The sequence below is a fragment of the Procambarus clarkii genome, chromosome 51 (genome assembly GCF_040958095.1).
Source record: "Procambarus clarkii isolate CNS0578487 chromosome 51, FALCON_Pclarkii_2.0, whole genome shotgun sequence".
Taxonomy (NCBI): Eukaryota; Metazoa; Arthropoda; class Malacostraca; order Decapoda; family Cambaridae; genus Procambarus; species Procambarus clarkii.
The window spans coordinates 34,074,194-34,095,812 of NC_091200.1; positions in this window are offsets into that span (position 1 = coordinate 34,074,194).

Genomic DNA, 21,619 nt, shown 5'->3' on the forward strand with positions numbered 1-21,619 from the left:
AACAGTATTTACGTCATGGGTGACTTGAATTTTAGTGGAATAAACTGGTTGAACAAAACAGGGAATAGTGAAGCAGAAGATTTTCTAGAATTAATTGACGATTGCTTTCTTACGCAACACATTAAGGAACCAACACGGGCAAATAATATTTTAGATTTAGTGTTAACTAACAGGGAAATACAAATTAATGACATCGAAATAGGGAGTGAGCTAGGGAACAGTGATCACAAAGAAATCAGATTTAGCATAGAATGGAATAGACCTGTAGGAGAAAATTCTGTTAAAGTGCCAGATTTTCGAAAAGTTGATTTTAATAGCCTTAGAAATTTTTTGGGTCAAATTGATTGGAAAGTCTTGGGTATGGGGTGGGGGCCGGTCTTGGAGCGAGACATGAACCCAGCGATAGGTGACGTAAATGGGGATTTCGATGTGGATTCAAAATATAACTTATTTAAGAATATTCTAAACAAAGCACAGGAACGTAGTATACCATACAAATTGAATAGATCGAATACTAATGACCCAAAGTGGATAACAAAGAATTTGAAGAACCTTATAGGTAAAAAGAGAGCTTGGTACAAAAGGATTAAAAATGGGGAGGTCACTTTAGAACAGGAATTCGTACAATTGGTTAGAAATGTTAAAAAAGAGGTAAGGAAAGCAAAAAGAAACTATGAAGTTCGTATAGCAGGGCAAGCAAAGACAAATCCTAAAGGGTTTTTTCAGTTATATCGTACTAAGACTAGGGAAAGGATAGGTCCATTAAAAACTGAGACAGGTCAAATTACAGATAGTGATGAAGAGATGAGTAGTATTTTTAATAAATATTTGTATCTGTATTTACTAAAGAGGAACTTAACAATATGCCTTCAGCCGAACAAGTCTATGTGGGAGGGGACGAGGACAGGTTGACGAGTTTAACAGTTACCAGGGAGGATGTTCTTAAACAAATAGTAAAACTCAAACCAAACAAATCCCCAGGGCCGGATGAAGTGTTTGCCAGGGTGCTTAAAGAATGCAAAGAGGAGCTTTGTGACCCACTGTCAACCATATTTAATAAATCAATAGAGTCAGGCAGAGTGCCAGAGTTTTGGAAAGTTGCTAATGTGATACCAGTTTTTAAAAAAGGAGATAGATCACTTGCGTCTAACTATCGACCAATTAGCCTAACGTCTATTGTGGGAAAGTTACTCGAATCTATAATAGCAAATAAAATTCGTCTTCATCTTGAAAAACATAAATTAATAATTGAGTCGCAACATGGTTTTATAAATGGCCGTTCATGTTTAACAAATTTGTTATCTTTTTATTCTAGCATTGTTGAGGCAGTTGATAGTGGTAAGGATTGCGATGTTGTGTACCTTGACTTTAGCAAAGCTTTTTATACAGTGCCACATGAAAGACTGATTAAAAAGTTAGAGTCTCATGGTATTGGGGGTGCTATATTAAGCTGGATTAATATTAAGCATGGCTATACCAAAGGAAACAGAGAGTTAGAATAAATGGAGTCAAGTCAGAGTGGGAAAATGTTGTAAGTGGGGTGCCTCAGGGCTCTGTCCTGGGACCTCTGTTGTTTAAATATATATAAATGATTTAGATTCAGGTTTGAGTAGCAACATTTGCAAATTTGCCGATGATACGAAAATCGGTAGGGAAATTAATTCGGAGGAGGACTCACTATCACTTCAAGTTGATCTAGATAGGGTTTTGAAATGGTCAAAGGATTGGCAGATGCAGTTTAATGCTGATAAATGTAAAGTTCTGAGGTTAGGTAATGATGATAGGGTTACAAGATACGAGCTAGATGGTGTTGAGATTGCGAAGTTGAATTGCGAAAGGGATCTAGGAGTTATGATTAGTAAGAATTTAAAACAAAAGGATCAATGCATAAATGTTCGTAATAAGCAAATCGGACACTTGGATTTATTAATCGCAGCGTTAGTAACAAGACACCTGGTGTGGTTCTCAAGCTATATCTTGCTCTAGTTAGGCCCCATTTAAATTATACAGTTCAGTTTTGGTCGCCATATCATAGAATGGATATAAATTCACTTGAACGTGTCCAGCGTAGGACGACTAAGTTAATTCCCCAAATTAGAAATCTTTCATATGAAGAAAGATTAACAAAGCTTAAGTTGCATTCACTGAAAGACGAAGAGTTAGGGGTGACATGATAGAGGTTTACAAGTGGGTGAATGGACATAACAAAGGGGATATTAATAGGGTATTAAAACATAAGAACATAAGAACAAAGGCAACTGCAGACGGCCTGTTGGCCCATACGAGGCAGCTCCTATTTATAGCCACCCAATCCCACTCATATACATGTCCAACCCATGCTTGAAACAATCGAGGGACCCCACCTCCACAATGTTATGCGGCAATTGGTTCCACAAATCTACAACCCTGTTACTGAACCAGTATTTACCCAAGTCTTTCCTAAATCTAAACTTATCCAATTTATACCCATTGTTTCGTGTTCTGTCTTATGATGATACTTTTAATACCCTATTAATATCCCCTTTGTTATGTCCATTCACCCACTTGTAAACCTCTATCATGTCACCCCTAACTCTTCGCCTTTCCAGTGAATGCAACTTTAGCTTTGTTAATCTTTCTTCATATGAAAGATTTCTAATTTGGGGAATTAACTTAGTCATCCTACGCTGGACACGTTCAAGTGAATTTATATCCATTCAATAATATGGCGACCAAAACTGAACTGCATAATCTAAATGGGGCCTAACCAGCGCAAGATATAGCTTAAGAACCACACCAGGTGTCTTGTTACTAACGCTTCGATTAATAAATCCCAGTGTCCTATTCGCCTTATTACGAAGATTCATGCATTGATCCTTTTGTTTTAAATTCTTACTAATCATAACTCCCAGATCCCTTTCGCAATCCGACTTCGCAATCTCAACACCATCTAGCTCGTATCTCGTAACTCTACCATCATTACCTAGCCTCTGAACTTTACATTTATCAGCATTAAACTGCATTTGCCAATCCTTTGACCATTTCAAAACCCTATCTAGATCAACTTGAAGTGATAATGAGTCCTCCTCCGAATTAATTTCCCTACCGATTTTCGTATCATCGGCAAATTTGCAAATGTTGCTACTCATACCAGAAACTAAATCATTTATATATATTATAAACAACAGAGGTACCAGGACAGAGCCCTGAGGTACTCCACTAACAACTTTATCCCACTCTGACTTAACCCCATTTATACTAACTCTCTGTTTCCTTTGGAATAGCCATGCCCTAATCCAAGTTAATATAGCACCCCCAATATCATGAGCTTCTATTTTTTTAATTAGTCTTTCATGTGGCACTGTATCAAAAGCTTTGCTAAAGTCAAGGTAAACAACACAATCCTTACCACTATCAACTGCCTCAACTATGCTGGAATAAAAAGTTAGCAAATTTGTTAAACATGAACGGCCATTTGTAAAACCATGTTGCGACTCATTTATTAGTTTATGTTTTCAAGATGGAGACGAATTGTATTTGCAATTATTGATTCAAGTAACTTTCCCACAGTAGACGTTGGGATAATTGGCCGAAAGTTTGACGCAAGTGATCTATCTCCTTTCTTAAAAATTGGTACCACATTAGCTGCCTTCCATGACTGTGGCACTCTGCCTGACTCTATTGATTTATTAAATATGGTAGACAGTGGCTCGGATAGCTCCTCTTTGCATTCTTTAAGCACCCTGGCAAACACTTCATCCGGCCCTGGGGATTTGTTTAAGAACATAAGAACAAAGGCAACTGCAGAAGGCCTATTGGCAAATACGAGGCAGCTCCTATCTATAACCACCCTATCCCACTCATATACTTGTCCAACCCGCGCTTGAAACAATCGAGGGACCCCACCTCCACCACGTTACACGCCAATTGGTTCCACAAATCAACACCCCTGTTACTGAACCAGTATTTACCCAAGTCTTTCCTAAAACTAAACTTATCCAATTTATACCCATTGTTTCGTGTTCTGTCTTGTGTTGATACTTTTAATACCCTATTAATATCCCCTTTGTTATGTCCATTCACCCACTTGTAAACCTCTATCATGTCACCCCTAACTCTTCGCCTTTCCAGTGAATGCAACTTAAGCTTTGTTAATCTTTCTTCATATGAAAAATTTCTAATTTGGGGAATTAACTTAGTCATCCTACGCTGGACACGTTCAAGTGAATTTATATTTATTCAATAATATGGCGACCAAAACTGAACTGCATAATCTAAATGGGGCCTAACCAGCGCAAGATATAGCTTAAGAACCACACCAGGTGTCTTGTTACTAGCGCTTCGATTAATAAATCCCAGTGTCCTATTCGCCTTATTAAGAACATTCATGCATTGATCCTTTTGTTTTAAATTCTTACTAATCATAACTCCCAGATCCCTTTCGCAATCCGACTTCGCAATCTCAACACCATCTAGCTCGTATCTTGTAACTCTACCATCAATACCTAGCCTCTGAACTTTACATTTATCAGCATTAAACTGCATTTGCCAATCCTTTGACCATTTCAAAACCCTATCTAGATCAACTTGAAGTGATAGTGAGTCCTCCTCCGAATTAATTTCCCTACCGATTTTCGTATCATCGGCAAATTTGCAAATGTTGCTACTCATACCAGAATCTAAATCATTTATATATATTATAAACAACAGAGGTACCAGGACAGAGCCCTGAGGTACTCCACTAACAACTTTATCCCACTCTGACTTAACCCCATTTATACTAACTCTCTGTTTCCTTTGGAATAGCCATGCCCTAATCCAAGTTAATATAGCACCCCCAATACCATGAGGTTCTATTTTTTTAATTAGTCTTTCATGTGGCACTGTATCAAAAGCTTTGCTAAAGTCAAGGTACACAACATCACAATCCTTACCACTATCAACTGCCTAAACTATGCTGGAATAAAAAGTTAGCAAATTTGTTAAACATGAACGGCCATTTGTAAAACCATGTTGCGACTCATTTATTAGTTTATGTTTTTCAAGATGGAGACGAATTGTATTTGCAATTATTGATTCAAGTAACTTTCCCACAATAGACGTTGGGATAATTGGCCGAAAGTTGACGCAAGTGATCTCTTTCCTTTCTTAAAAATTGGTACCACATTAGCTGCCTTCCATGACTGTGGCACTCTGCCTGACTCTATTGATTTATTAAATATGGTAGACAGTGGCTCGGATAGCTCCTCTTTGCATTCTTTAAGCACCCTGGCAACACTTCATCCGGCCCTGGAGATTTGTTTAAGAACCATAAGAACAAAGGCAACTGCAGAAGGCCTATTGGCAAATACGAGGCAGCTCCTATCTATAACCACCCAATCCCACTCATATACTTGCCAACCCGCGCTTGAAACAATCGAGGGACCCCACCTCCACCACGTTACACGGCAATTGGTTCCACAAATTAACACCCCTGTTACTGAACCAGTATTTACCCAAGTCTTTCCTAAACTAAACTTATCCAAGTTTATACCCATTGTTTCGTGTTCTGTCTTGGTGTGATACTTTTAATACCCTATTAATATCCCCTTTGTTATGTCCATTCACCCACTTGTAAACCTCTATCATGTCACCCTAACGCTTCGCCTTTCCAGTGAATGCAACTTAAGCTTTGTTAATCTTTCTTCATATGAAAGATTTCTAATTTGGGAATTTAACTTAGTCATCCTACGCTGGACACGTTCAAGTGAATTTATATCCATTCAATAATATGGCGACCAAAACTGAACTGCATAATCTAAATGGGGCCCTAACCAGCGCAAGATATAGCTTAAGAACCACACCAGGTATCTTGTTACTAACGCTTCGATTAATAAATCCCAGTGTCCTATTCGCCTATTACGAACATTCATGCATTGATCCTTTTGTTTTAAATTCTTACTAATCATAACTCCCAGATCCCTTTCGCAATCCGACTTCGCAATCTCAACACCATCTAGCTCGTATCTTGTAACTCAACCATCATTACCTAGCCTCTGAACTTTACATTTATCATCATTAAACTGCATTGCCAATCCTTTGACGATTTCAAAACCCTATCTAGATCAACTTGAAGTGATAGTGAGTCCTCCCTCCGAATTAATTTCCCTACCGATTTCCGTATCATCGGCAAATTTGCAAATGTTACTACTCAAACCAGAATCTAAATCAGTTAATATATATTATAAACAACAGAGGGTACCAGGACAGAGCCCTAAGGTACTCCACTAACAACTTTATCCCACTCTGACTTAACCCCATTTATACTAACTCTCTGTTTCCTTTGGAATAGCCATGCCCTAATCCAAGTTAATATAGCACCCCCAATACCATGAGCTTCTATTTTTTTAATTAATCTTTCATGTGGCACTGTATCAAAAGCTTTGCTAAAGTCAAGGTACACAACATCACAATCCTTAACACTATCAACTGCCTCAAACTATGCTGGAATAAAAAGTTAGCAAATTTGTTAAACATGAACGGCCATTTGTAAAACCATGTTGGCGACTCATTTATTAGTTATGTTTTTTCAAGATGGAGACGAATTGTATTTGCAGTATTGATTCAAGTAACTTTCCCAACAATAGACGTTGGGATAATTGACCGAAAATTGACACAAGTGATCTATCTCCTTTCTTAAAAATTGGTACCACAATTAGCTGCCTTCCATGACTCTGGCACTCTGCCTGACTCTATTGATTTATTAACTATGGTAGACAGTGGTCGGAAAGCTCCTCTTTGCATTCTTTAAGCACCCTGGCAAACACTTCATCCGGCCCTGGGGATTTGTTTAAGAACATAAGAACAAAGGCAACTGCAGAAGGCCTATTGGCCCATACGAGGCAGCTCCTATCTATAACCACCCAATCCCACTCATATACTTGTCCAACCCGCGCTTGAAACAATCGAGGACCCCAAATCCACCACGTTTACACGGCAATTGGTTCCACAAATCAACACCCCTGTTACTGAACCAGTATTTACCCAAGTCTTTCCTAAAACTAAACTTATCCAATTTATACCCATTGTTTCGTGTTCTGTCTCGTGTTGATACTTTTAATACCCTATTAATATCCCCTTTGTATGACCATTCACCCACTTGTAAACCTCTATCATGTCACTCCTAACTCTTCGCCTTTCCAGTGAATGCAACTTAAGCTTTGTTAATCTTTCTTCATATGAAAGATTTCTAATTTGGGAATTAACTTAGTCATCCTACGCTGGACACGTTCAAGTGAATTTATATCCATTCTATAATATGGCGACCAAAACTGAACTGCATAATCTAAATGGGGCCTAACTAGAGCAAGATATAGCTTGAGAACCACACCAGGTGTCTTGTTACTAACGCTGCGATTAATAAATCCAAGTGTCCGATTTGCCTTATTACGAACATTTATGCATTGATCCTTTTGTTTTAAATTCTTACTAATCATAACTCCCAGATCCCTTTCGCAATCCGACTTCGCAATCACAACACCATTCTAGCTCGTATCTTGTAACTCTATCATCATTACCTAACCTCAGAACTTTACATTTATCAGCATTAAACTGCACTCTGCCAATCCTTTGACCATTTCAAAACCCTATCTAGATCAACTTGAAGTGATAGTGAGTTCCTCCTCCGAATTAATTTCCCTACCCGATTTTCGTATCATCGGCAAATTTGCAAATGTTGCTACTCAAACCTGAATCTAATCATTTATATATATTATAAACAACAGAGGTCCCAGGACAGAGCCTTGAGGCACTCCACTTACAACATTTTTCCCACTCTGACTTGATTCCATTTATACTAACTCTCTGTTTCCTTTGGTATAGCCATGCCCTAATCCAGCTTAATATAGCACCCCCAATACCATGAGACTCTATCTTTTTAATCAGTCTTTCATGTGGCACTGTATCAAAAGCTTTGCTAAAGTCAAGGTATACAACATCGCAATCCTTACCACTATCAACTGCCTCAACAATGCTAGAATAAAAGATAACAAATTGGTTAAACATGAACGGCCATTTATAAAACCATGTTGCGACTCATTTATTAGTTTATGTTTTTCAAGATGGAGACGAATTGTATTTGCAGTTATTGATTCAAGTAACTTTCCCACAATAGACGTTGGGATAATTGGCCGAAAAATTGACACAAGTGATCTATCTCCTTTCTTAAAAATTGGTACCACATTAGCTGCCTTCCATGACTCTGGTACTCTGCCTGACTCTATTGATTTATTAAATATGGTAGACAGTGGCTCGGAAAGCTCCTCTTTGCATTCTTTAAGCACCCTGGCAAACACTTCATCCCGGCCCTGGGGATTTGTTTAAGAACATAAGAACAAAGGCAACTGCAGAAGGCCTATTGGCCCATACGAGGCAGCTCCTATCTATAACCACCCAATCCCACTCATATACTTGTCCAACCCGCGCTTGAAACAATCGAGGGACCCCCACCTCCACCACGTTACACGGCAATTGGTTTCACAAATCAACACCCCTGTTACTGAACCAGTATTTTACCCAAGTCTTTCCTAAAACTAAACTTATCCAATTTATACCCATTGTTTCGTGTTCTGTCTTGTGTTGATACTTTTAATACCCTATTAATATCCGCTTTGTTATGTCCATTCACCCACTTGTAACCACTATCATGTCACCCCTAACTCTTCGCCTTTCCAGTGAATGCAACTTAAGCTTTGTTAATCTTTCTTCATATGAAAAATTTCTAATTTGGGGAATTAACTTAGTCATCCTACGCTGGACACGTTCAAGTGAATTTATATCCACTCAATAATATGGCGACCAAAACTGAACTGCGTAATCTAAATGGGGCCTAACCAGCGCAAGATATAGCTTAAGAACCACACCAGGTGTCTTGTTACTAACGCTCGATTAATAAATCCCAGTGTCCTATTCGCCTTATTAAGAACATTCACGCATTGATCCTTTTGTTTAAATTCTTACTAATCATAACTCCCAGATCCCTTCCGCAATCCGACTTCGCAATCTCAACACCATCTAGCTCGTATGTTGTAACTACCATCATTACCTAGCCTCTGAACTTTACATTTATCAGCATTAAACTGCATTTGCCAATCCTTTGACCATTTCAAAACCTATCTAGATCAACTTGAAGTGATAGTGAGTCCTCCTCCGAATTAATTTCCATACCGATTTTCGTATCATCGACAAATTTGCAAATGTTGCTACTCATACCAGAATCTAAATCATTTATATATATTATAAACAACAGAGGTACCAGGACAGAGCCCTGAGGTACTCACTAACAACTTTATCCCACCTCTGACTTAACCCCATTTATACTAACTCTCTGTTTCCTTTGGAATAGCCATGCCCTAATCCAAGTTAATATAGCACCCCCAATACCATGAGGTTCTATTTTTTTAATTAGTCTTTCATGTGGCACTGTATCAAAAGCTTTGCTAAAGTCAAGGTACACAACATCACAATCCTTACCACTATCAACTGCCTAAACTATGCTGGAATAAAAAGTTAGCAAATTTGTTAAACATGAACGGCCATTTGTAAAACCATGTTGCGACTGCATTTATTAGTTTATGTTTTTCAAGATGGAGACGAATTGTATTTGCAATTATTGATTCAAGTAACTTTCCCACAATAGACGTTGGGATAATTGGCCGAAAGTTTGACGCAAGTGATCTATCTCCTTTCTTAAAAATTGGTACCACATTAGCTGCCTTCCATGACTGTGGCACTCTGCCTGACTCTATTGATTTATTAAATATGGTAGACAGTGGCTCGGATAGCTCCTCTTTGCATTCTTTAAGCACCCTGGCAAACACTTCATCCGGCCCTGGGATTTGTTTAAGAACATAAGAACAAAGGCAACTGCAGAAGGCCTATTGGCAAATACGAGGCAGCTCCTATCTATAACCACCCAATCCCACTCATATACTTGTCCAACCCGCGCTTGAAACAATCGAGGACCCCACCTCCACCACGTTACACGGCAATTGGTTCCACAAATTAACACCCACTGTTACTGAACCAGTATTTACCCAAGTCTTTCCTAAAACTAAACTTATCCAATTTATACCCATTGTTTCGTGTTCTGTCTTGTGTTGATACTTTTAATACCCTATTAATATCCCCTTTGTTATGACCATTCACCCACTTGTAAACCTCTATCATGTCACTCCTAACTCTTCGCCTTTCCAGTGAATGCAACTTAAGCTTTGTTAATCTTTCTTCATATGAAAGATTTCTAATTTGGGGAATTAACTTAGTCATCCTACGCTGGACACGTTCAAGTGAATTTATATCCATTCTATAATATGGCGACCAAAACTGAACTGCATAATCTAAATGGGGCCTAACTAGAGCAAGATATAGCTTGAGAACCACACCAGGTGTCTTGTTACTAACGCTGCGATTAATAAATCCAAGTGTCCGATTTTGCCTTATTACGAACATTTATGCATTGATCCTTTTGTTTTAAATTCTTACTAAATCATAACTCCCAGATCCCTTTCGCAATCCGACTTCGCAATCACAACACCATCTAGCTCGTATCTTGTAACTCTATCATCATTACCTAACCTCAGGAACTTTACATTTATCAGCATTAAACTGCATCTGCCAATCCTTTGACCATTTCAAAACCCTATCTAGATCAACTTGAAGTGATAGTGAGTCCTCCTCCGAATTAATTTCCCTACCGATTTTCGTATCATCGGCAAATTTGCAAATGTTGCTACTCAACCTGAATCTAAATCATTTATATATATTATAAACAACAGAGGTCCCAGGACAGAGCCTTGAGGCACTCCACTTACAACATTTTCCCACTCTGACTTGATTCCATTTATACTAAACTCTCTGTTTCCTTTGGTATAGCCATGCCCTAATCCAGCTTAATATAGCACCCCCAATACCATGAGACTCTATCTTTTTAATCAGTCTTTCATGTGGCACTGTATCAAAAGCTTTGCTAAAGTCAAGGTATACAACATCGCAATCCTTACCACTATCAACTGCCTCAACAGATGCTAGAATAAAAAGATAACAAATTGGTTAAACATGAACGGCCATTTATAAAACCATGTTGCGACTCATTTATTAGTTTATGTTTTCAAGATGGAGACGAATTGTATTTGCAGTTATTGATTCAAGTAACTTTCCCACAATAGACGTTGGGATAATTGGCCGAAAAATTGACACAAGTGATCTATCTCCTTTCTTAAAAATTGGTACCACATTAGCTGCCTTCCATGACTCTGGTACTCTGCCTGACTCTATTGATTTATTAAATATGGTAGACAGTGGCTCGGAAAGCTCCTCTTTGCATTCTTTAAGCACCCTGGCAAACACTTCATCCGGCCCTGGGGATTTGTTTAAGAACATAAGAACAAAGGCAACTGCAGAAGGCCTATTGGCCCATACGAGGCAGCTCCTATCTATAACCACCCAATCCCACTCATATACTTGTCCAACCCGCGCTTGAAACAATCGAGGGACCCCACCTCCACCACGTTACACGGCAATTGGTTTCACAAATCAACACCCCTGTTACTGAACCAGTATTTACCCAAGTCTTTCCTAAAACTAAACTTATCCAATTTATACCCATTGTTTCGTGTTCTGTCTTGTGTTGATACTTTTTAATACCCTATTAATATCCGCTTTGTTATGTCCATTCACCCACTTGTAAACCACTATCATGTCACCCCTAACTCTTCGCCTTTCCAGTGAATGCAACTTAAGCTTTGTTAATCTTCTTCATATGAAAAATTTCTACTTTGGGGAATTAACTTAGTCATCCTACGCTGGACACGTTCAAGGTGAATTTATATCCACTCAATAATATGTCGACCAAAACTGAACTGCGTAATCTAAATGGGGCCTAACCAGCGCAAGATATAGCTTAAGAACCACACCAGGTGTCTTGTTACTAACGCTTCGATTAATAAATCCCAGTGTCCTATTCGCCTTATTAAGAACATTCACGCATTGATCCTTTTGTTTTAAATTCTTACTAATCATAACTCCAGATCCCTTCCGCAATCCGACTTCGCAATCTCAACACCATCTAGCTCGTATGTTTGTAACTCTACCATCATTACCTAGCCTCTGAAACTTTACATTTATCAGCATTAAACTGCATTTGCCAATCCTTTGACCATTTCAAAACCCTATCTAGATCAACTTGAAGTGATAGTGAGTCCTCCTCCGAATTAATTTCCCTACCGATTTTCGTATCATCGACAAATTTGCAAATGTTGCTACTCATACCAGAATCTAAATCATTTATATATATTATAACAACAGAGGTACCAGGACAGAGCCCTGAGGTACTCCACTAACAACTTTATCCCACTCTGACTTAACCCCATTTATACTAACTCTCTGTTCCTTTGGAATAGCCATGCCCTAATCCAAGTTAATATAGCACCCCCAATACCATGAGGTTCTATTTTTTTAATTAGTCTTTCATGTGGCACTGTATCAAAAGCTTTGCTAAGTCAAGGTACACAACATCACAATCCTTACCACTATCAACTGCCTAAACTATGCTGGAATAAAAAGTTAGCAAATTTGTTAAACATGAACGGCCATTTGTAAACCATGTTGCGACTCATTATTAGTTTATGTTTTCAAGATGGAGACGAATTGTATTTGCAATTATTGATTCAAGTAACTTTCCCACAATAGACGTTGGGATAATTGGCCGAAAGTTTGACGCAAGTGATCTATCTCCTTTCTTAAAAATTGGTACCACATTAGCTGCCTTCCATGACTGTGGCACTCTGCCTGACTCTATTGATTTATTAAATATGGTAGACAGTGGCTCGGATAGCTCCTCTTTGCATTCTTTAAGCACCCTGGCAAACACTTCATCCGGCCCTGGGGATTTGTTTAAGAACATAAGAACAAAGGCAACTGCAGAAGGCCTATTGGCCCATACGAGCAGCTCCTATCTATAACCACCCAATCCCACTCATATACTTGTCCAACCCGCGCTTGAAACAATCGAGGGACCCACCTCCACCACGTTACACGGCAATTGGTTCCACAAATCAACACCCCTGTTACTGAACCAGTATTTACCCAAGTCTTTCCTAAAACTAAACTTATCCAATTTATACCCATTGTTTCGTGTTCTGTCTGTGTTGATACTTTTAATACCCTATTAATATCCCCTTTGTTATGTCCATTCACCCACTTGTAAACCTCTATCATGTCACCCCTAACTCTTCACCTTTCCAGTGAATGCAACTTAAGCTTTGTTAATCTTTCTTCATATGAAAAATTTCTAATTTGGGGGAATTAACTTAGTCATCCTACGCTGGACACGTTCAAGTGAATTTATATTTATTCAATAATATGGCGACCAAAACTGAACTGCATAATCTAAACTGGGGCCTAACCAGCGCAAGATATAGCTTAAGAACCACACCAGGTGTCTTGTTACTAACGCTTCGATTAATAAATCCCAGTGTCCTATTCGCCTTATTAAGAACATTCATGCATTGATCCTTTTGTTTTAAATTCTTACTAATCATAACTCCCAGATCCCTTTCGCAATCCGACTTCGCAATCTCAACACCATCTAGCTCGTATCTTGTACTCTACCATCATTACCTAGCCTCTGAACTTTACATTTATCAGCATTAAACTGCAATTTGCCAATCCTTTGACCATTTCAAAACCCTATCTAGATCAACTTGAAGTGATAATGAGTCCTCCTCCGAATTAATTTCCCTACCGATTTTCGTATCATCGGCAAATTTGCAAATGTTGCTACTCATACCAGAATCTAAATCATTTATATATATTATAAACAACAGAGGTACCAGGACAGAGCCCTGAGGTACTCCACTAACAACTTTATCCCACTCTGACTTAACCCCATTTATACTAACTCTCTGTTTCCTTTGGAATAGCCATGCCCTAATCCAAGTTAATATAGCACCCCCAATACCATGAGCTTCTATTTTTTTAATTAGTCTTTCATGTGGCACTGTATCAAAAGCTTTCCTTAACAATATGCCTAACAAAAGCTTAACAATATGCCTTCAGCCGAACAAGTCTATGTGGGTGGGGACGAGGACAGGTTGACGAGTTTAGCAGTTTACCAGGGAGGATGTTCTTAAACAAATAGTAAAACTCAAACCAAACAAATCCCCAGGGCCGGATGAAGTGTTTGCCAGGGTGCTTAAAGAATGCAAAGAGGAGCTTTGTGACCCACTGTCAACCATATTTAATAAATCAATAGAGACAGGCAGAGTGCCAGAGTTTTGGGAAAAGTTGCTAATGTGATACAGTTTTTAAGAAAGGAGATAGATCACTTGCGGTCTAACTATCGACCAATTAGCCTAACGTCTATTGTGGGAAAGTTACTCGAATCTATAATAGCAAATAAAATTCGTCTTCATCTTGAAAAACATAAATTAATAATTGAGTCGCACACATGGTTTTATAAATGGCCGTTCATGTTTAACAAATTTGTTATCTTTTTATTCTAGCATTGTTGAGGCAGTTGATAGTGGTAAGGATTGCGATGTTGTATACCTTGACTTTAGCAAAGCTTTTGATACAGTGCCACATGAAAGACTGATTAAAAGATAGAGTCTCATGGTATTGGGGGTGCTATATTAAGCTGATTAGGGCATGGCTATACCAAAGGAAACAGAGAGTTAGTATATAAATGGAATCAAGTCAGAGTGGGAAAATGTTGTAAGTGGAGTGCCTCAAGGCTCTGTCCTGGGACCTCTGTTGTTTATAATATATATAAATGATTTAGATTCAGGTTTGAGTAGCAACATTTGCAAATTTGCCGATGATACGAAAATCGGTAGGGAAATTAATTCGGAGGAGGACTCACTATCACTTCAAGTTGATCTAGATAGGTTTTGAAATGGTCAAAGGATTGGCAGATGCAGTTTAATGCTGATAAATGTAAAGTTCTGAGGTTAGGTAATGATGATAGAGTTACAAGATACGAGCTAGATGGTGTTGTGATTGCGAAGTCGGATTGCGAAAGGGATCTGGGAGTTATGATTAGTAAGAATTTAAAACAAATGGATCAATGCATAAATGTTCGTAATAAGGCAAATCGGACACTTGGATTTATTAATCGCAGCGTTAGTAACAAGACACCTGGTGTGGTTCTCAAGCTATATCTTGCTCTAGTTAGGCCCCATTTAGATTACGCAGTTCAGTTTTGGTCGCCATATTATAGAATGGATATAAATTCACTTGAACGTGTCCAGCGTAGGATGGACTAAGTTAATTCCCCAAATTAGAAATCTTTCATATGAAGAAAGATTAACAAAGCTTAAGTTGCATTCACTGGAAAGGCGAAGAGTTAGGGGTGACATGATAGAGGTTTACAAGTGGATGAATGGACATAACCGGGGGGATATTAGTAGGGTATTAAAAGTATCAACACAGGACAGAACACGAAACAATGGGTATAAATTGGATAAGTTTAGATTTAGGAAAGACTTGGGTAAATACTGGTTCAGTAACAGGGTTGTTGATTTGTGGAACCAATTGCCGCGTAACATTGTGGAGGTGGGGTCCCTCGATTGTTTCAAGCACGGGTTGGACAAGTATATGAGTGGGATTGGGTGGTTATAGAATAGGAGCTGCCTCGTATGGGCCAACAGGCCTTCTGCAGTTGCCTTTGTTCTTATGTTCTTATGTTCCTAAAGTCAAGGTACACAACATCACAATCCTTACCACTATCAACTGCCTCAACTATGCCGGAATAAAAAGTTAGCAAATTTGTTAAACATGAACGGCCATTTGTAAAACCATGTTGCGACTCATTTATTAGTTTATGTTTTTCAAGATGGAGACGAATTGTATTTGCAATTATTGATTCAAGTAAATTTCCCACAATAGACGTTGGGATAATTGGCCGAAAGTTTGACGCAAGTGATCTATCTCCTTTCTTAAAAATTGGTACCACATTAGCTGCCTTCCATGACTGTGGCACTCTGCCTGACTCTATTGATTTATAAATATGGTAGACAGTAGCTCGGATAGCTCCTCTTTGCATTCTTTAAGCACCCTGGCAAACACTTCATCCGGCCCTGGGGATTTGTTTACGAACATAAGAACAAAGGCAACTGCAGAAGGCCTATTGGCAATACGAGCAGCTTCCTATCTATAACCACCCAATCCCACTCATATACTTGTCCAACCCGCGCTTGAAAACATCGAGGGACCCCACCTCCACCACGTTACACGGCAATTGGTTTCCACAATCAACACCCCTGTTACTGAACCAGTATTTACCCAAGTCTTTCCTAAAACTAAACTTATCCAATTTATACCTCACTGCAGAATTGACATCTGCTGGCCATTTCATGTGTCTGAGACACCAACTAGCATTCACAGATCTAGCGCGAATATTATCTAGGTGCATCCCCTTAGATAACATTTATAAGCTGCAACACACTGCATAAGGAAATATCAGCCTCTCCCTCTGGATTGAAAACCAATTTTTTCTCACGCAAGCCTTCAGGATAGTTTACATGCGAGCCTAATCTTATCGGATGTTCAATCTGGCCACAGTTAATGTAAACCGTGAGCCGCTCAACCAAGACATTGGAGCCTTCCTTCGCTTCCAGGTACTGGGATATTTTCTCTGTCAATTCATCAGCCCAAAAATCAATAAGAGTTTCTACTTCCTCTAGAGTAATTCTTCGCCCCTCACCTCGTATGGGAAAGCCGTCGTTATTTATAGGATCCAATAGATTATCCTCCCCATCTTGTTGTACATTTAAATTCCGCACAATTAGAGTGACGTCTGGGTAAATTAGGAGGAATGGGTGTTGTGGGGAGAAAAGGGATCGAACCTCATTAATGAAAAAATCCCTGTATGTTCTCAGATATACTCCTGGGGAGGAGTATATCTGTTAACGTGTTCTCATGAACATGTTAACGGAGTGTTAACATGTTCTGGTATGGAGAATGAAAGCCGGACATAGCTGCCGTTATAGTTATCAATTCGATCCAGCAGCTGAGGTTGAATTTCTAGGGCAGGTGGAGGAGAGGGCGAGAAGAGGGGGTGAAGGGAGAGGGCTGGGAGGAGAGGGGGGGTGGTGATAACCCTCCCCCTCCGAGATGAATGGGGGAGGCCGCAGGGTCAGCTATTACGCCAGACGGTACTAAACAAGTCAGAATTGACAGACGCTTGACGGTCAAGGTCACGGTCTGCTGAGCTGTCGTCTGAGTCACTGTCTGTGATGAAAATGGTACGATTCTCACCACTGCTGCTGCTGATGCTGCTGCTGCTGCTGCTGTTGCTGTCATAGCTGTCGCTGATTGATTGGGGTATGGGGCTGGGGGAGGAACGGGGGGTTGAGTGAGCACGTGAACGAGTCCTCCCCTCCCTGTGAGAGCCGGAAGTGGGCACTGTCCGCCCTGCTGTGTCACTCTCACACCCACTGCTGCTGCCGCTGCCGCTGGATGCCAAATCTATGCACAGCGGTGTGTCGTCTGTAAAAAAAAGAAAAACATATTATCTCTAGAAAGAATGAAGCATATATATCTCTAGAAAGAATGAAAGCGTGTATATATATATATATATATATATATATATATATATATATATATATATATATAATATCTATATATATATATATAATATATATATATATATATATTATATATATATATATATATATAGATATATATATATATATTATGAGATAAGGGAACAGTCTAGTGGAATTAATATGTTTAGGAAATAGACTGAAATAGGACAGTATTAACTTACTTATGTCATGGTGAAGGGGTTGAGCAGGTGAGTGGGTATGAATTCATAACATTGTGTTAACAGGATGAGATATGGTCTCGTAGCCCCCCATCTGGCGGCGTGGCTGACCATGATGAAGGGGCTGTGACTCCCGACGAGTGAGATGTGCTCTCCTTAGCTCCGTGTGTGAGGAATGGGGTATAGGCTCAATGGCGTCGATCTGTTCACTCCGTCGATTGAGGTAGGGATTATAACCTGAAATGGAACAAATGATATTCAGCACGGGTGAATGGGGAAAATATGTTTATTATTATGCATGTTTGTTCGCTTGCGAGTGGATGAAATGCAGATACGAGAAGTATATTTTATATGCTACCTACGTTTATGTGAAGTTTCATTCCGACGATGACCTCCTCGCGGGGCAGGTGAGCAATAAGGACACTTCACGGTTTTGTAAACTGAAATTGGAAAGAACATATTTAACTGTGTGGAATGTAATAGCCGAATGAGAAAATATTCTCACACTAAAGTAGTTTTACACACGCGATATTTCACCTGTGGATGACATAAAATGAACTGTGGAATAATAAATATGAATAACACTCACGGTTATCACAGAAAATCTGCTGACATCGCTTGCATTTGATGTCGTAATGTCCTAGGGGCGTTTTTTTCACAGCTTGCGCATTGCAGCCGATACAGTTGATTCGGTGATGGAATATAAAACACTCCGCATTTCATGCATGCTGTAGAGCTTCGCCTTTCCATGACATGGAGCTGTACGACGCGTGTGTAGCGGATGAAGTCTCGCAGGGAACTGGCGGTGCGTTTGTGTGTGAGGGGAGTGAAATGCCCGGGTCAAATGAGAAGTGATTGATGGCTGACAGGTGTGGGTCTGTCTGTCGGCAGGAGTAAGTACCTCGCGCCTCCTTAACGAATCAACAGTGTATGAGGACCCGCCATGGAGCGAACATCTCCACTCTGAAGACAACGAAAACCCTTTAGACAAATGGCCCCACTTCCGCAGGAGGGTGCTCTCTCGTACACTCCTCTCCCACTTACGACTTCCTGTAGGGAAGCTAATGGACGTCCAGGGCGTTCCTCTCAGGTATGGGGGTTCTCCTCTCCCCCCCTCTCCAACAACATATACACTATGTTGGATCCCCTCTCATCCTCTACTCACGATCATCAAACTATTATCATCATCATCACACAGGATTAAGTCTATGACAAACTCCTTCCTCATATTCCACTCTTATCCTTGTATTTTCATACGTCTTCCCAGAAATTCCCACATCTTCCCAGAAATTCCCTTTGTGTCTAGAGTGAGGGGCTGCACCTGCCTCACCGCGTCCGACACGCGCCAAACTTCCGAGAAATTCCCCTCCCAAACCCTCCGCGACGACGACGACGCGCTGCGACGGCAACGACGCGCCGCGACGGCAACGACGCGCACCACCTGCCATCCAACAACATAACTTACTCTCTTCCTGACCACATACCCAAACACAGGACGCTTCACACGCGTCCGAAACACGCCAAGCTTCCGGGAAAATCCCCCAAAACCCTGTGTGACTAGACACCTGCGAACCACCTGTCGGGTGCCACTCACCGGAGTGCCACCTGGCAGCTGGTGCGCGCGGTTCTAGTCGCACTTTACACTACTTGAGTATGTCGAATTTTATGAGGTAGGAATAGAGCTGTTTGTAAATAATTTTTTCAAATATTTTGATAGAATGGGTAGATTTGATATTGGTCTATAGTTGTTTATGTCCGCCGGATTGCCTCCTTTATGGACTGGCGTTACTCTTGCTTTTTTGAGGATATCAGAGAAGGTGTGACACTATAGATTTGTTGAACAGTAGTGCTATGGGTGGGGCAAGGGCATGGGAGGCGCTCTTGTATACCATGGACGGAATTTCATTGCTTCATTGAATCTATTCACATAATATGCAAGATTTGCCTTTCTTATGATACTGGTAAGCATTGATAAGTACCTTTTAGCTACTTCCTTTGAAACTAGGCCAATCCTAAGTTTCTTTTCATATTCATGTTTCTTGTTGATTGAGTTGAGAATGCCACTTGTGAGCCATGGATTGTTTAATCTTTTGTCAGTTACTTGCTTGGTAAGAAGGGGACAATGAAGGTTGTAGAGGCTTAGAGTTTTGGAGAGGAAAAGGTTAGCTAATGAATTTATATCATGGGTATTATTGAATTCAGAATCCCAGTTAATATTGTGAAGTGCATCTGTAAGATTGCCTAAAGCTGATTCACTGTGTAGCCTAAATGAAATACTTACTGAAGCCCTGTGAGCGTCGTGGACATACACACGCCCTAGTGAGCGCCGTGGGCGTACACACGCCCTGTGAGCGTCGAGGGCGTACACACGCCCTGTGAGCGTCCGTGGGCGTACACACGCCCTGTGAGCGGTACGGGCGTACACACGCCCTGTGAGCGGTACGGGCATACACACGCCCTGTGAGCGGTACGGGCGTATACACGCCCTGTGAGCGTCGTGGGCGTACACACACCCTGTGAGCGTCGTGGGCGTACACACGCCCTGTGAGCATCGTGGGCGTACACACACGCCCTGTGAGCATCGTGGGTGTACACACGCCCTGTGAGCGTCCGTGGGCGTACACACGCCCTGTGAGCATCGTGGGCGTACACACACGCCCTGTGAGCATCGTGGGCGTACACACGCCCTGTGAGCATCGTGGGCGTACACACACGCCCTGTGAGCATCGTGGGCGTACACACACGCCCTGTGAGCATCGTGGGCGTACACACACGCCCTCTGAGCATCGTGGGCGTACACACACGCCCTGTGAGCATCGTGGGCGTACACATGTGGGTTTAGAAAGATGATCCCTATCTTAATTATGGTATCTGTGCATGGGGGTCTCTCTGCAAACCACCTCAAGCCCATCATCACCCAGCAAAAATCTGCTATCAGAACAATAACAAACTCTGCTTTCAGACAACACTCAGCTCCCCCTGTTTAAATCCCTCAACATGCTAAACATAAATTCATAAACTCCACACTTTCTCCTGTGTCAATTACATTTGTAAAACCCTGTTCTTAAATGTAAACCCTGTTCTGAAACTCTCCCTGGACAGATGTAATAGAACCCATTATCACCACACCAGACATAAATATCTCTTTGATATCCCCAGAGGTGAAACTTAATCTGTATAAACACACTATGCAATTAAAGGGACCCAGTCTATGGAACTCACTCCCTAATGAATTGAAAAGCTGTCAAACTTTTGCCTTATTCAAAATAAAACCAAAAATTACCTTATTTTATCTTCATAGTTTTCTACCTGGTGGTGTATCTGGCATGTATCTAGTGCTACCAAATCCCCCAATATTTTGTGCCTAAGCCATGTTGCTTTACCATTGTAATCTTAGATCATCTGATATCATGGTTGTTGTATTGAATACATATCCTGCTGCATTATTCCTTGAAATGATCCTCATACTGTGCTTCAGTGAACCAATGTATAACCCTAAAATGTTATCCTTATGTACCTAGTAATCCTTTCATTGTTGTGTATTGTTATTATTGTGTATTGTTCTAATCTGCTTTTGAGTCAAAAGTTCTTGCAATGTTCCTGTAAACATTTTTGACGATTTGCTGTAATTATTCAACTTAAAATTATCTGTACCTGTATAGTAAAGCTGTAAAGTACCTGTAAACATTTTTATGTCAATTTTGCTGTGAATAGTCTAAAATTTTCTGTTAGTTTAAGGATTTGCCCGAAACGCTATGCGTGCTAGTGGCTTTACAAGAAGGTAAAATCAACTCAATTTCTATGTTCTCTGTTAATCCCCAATGTACCTTCTTATAT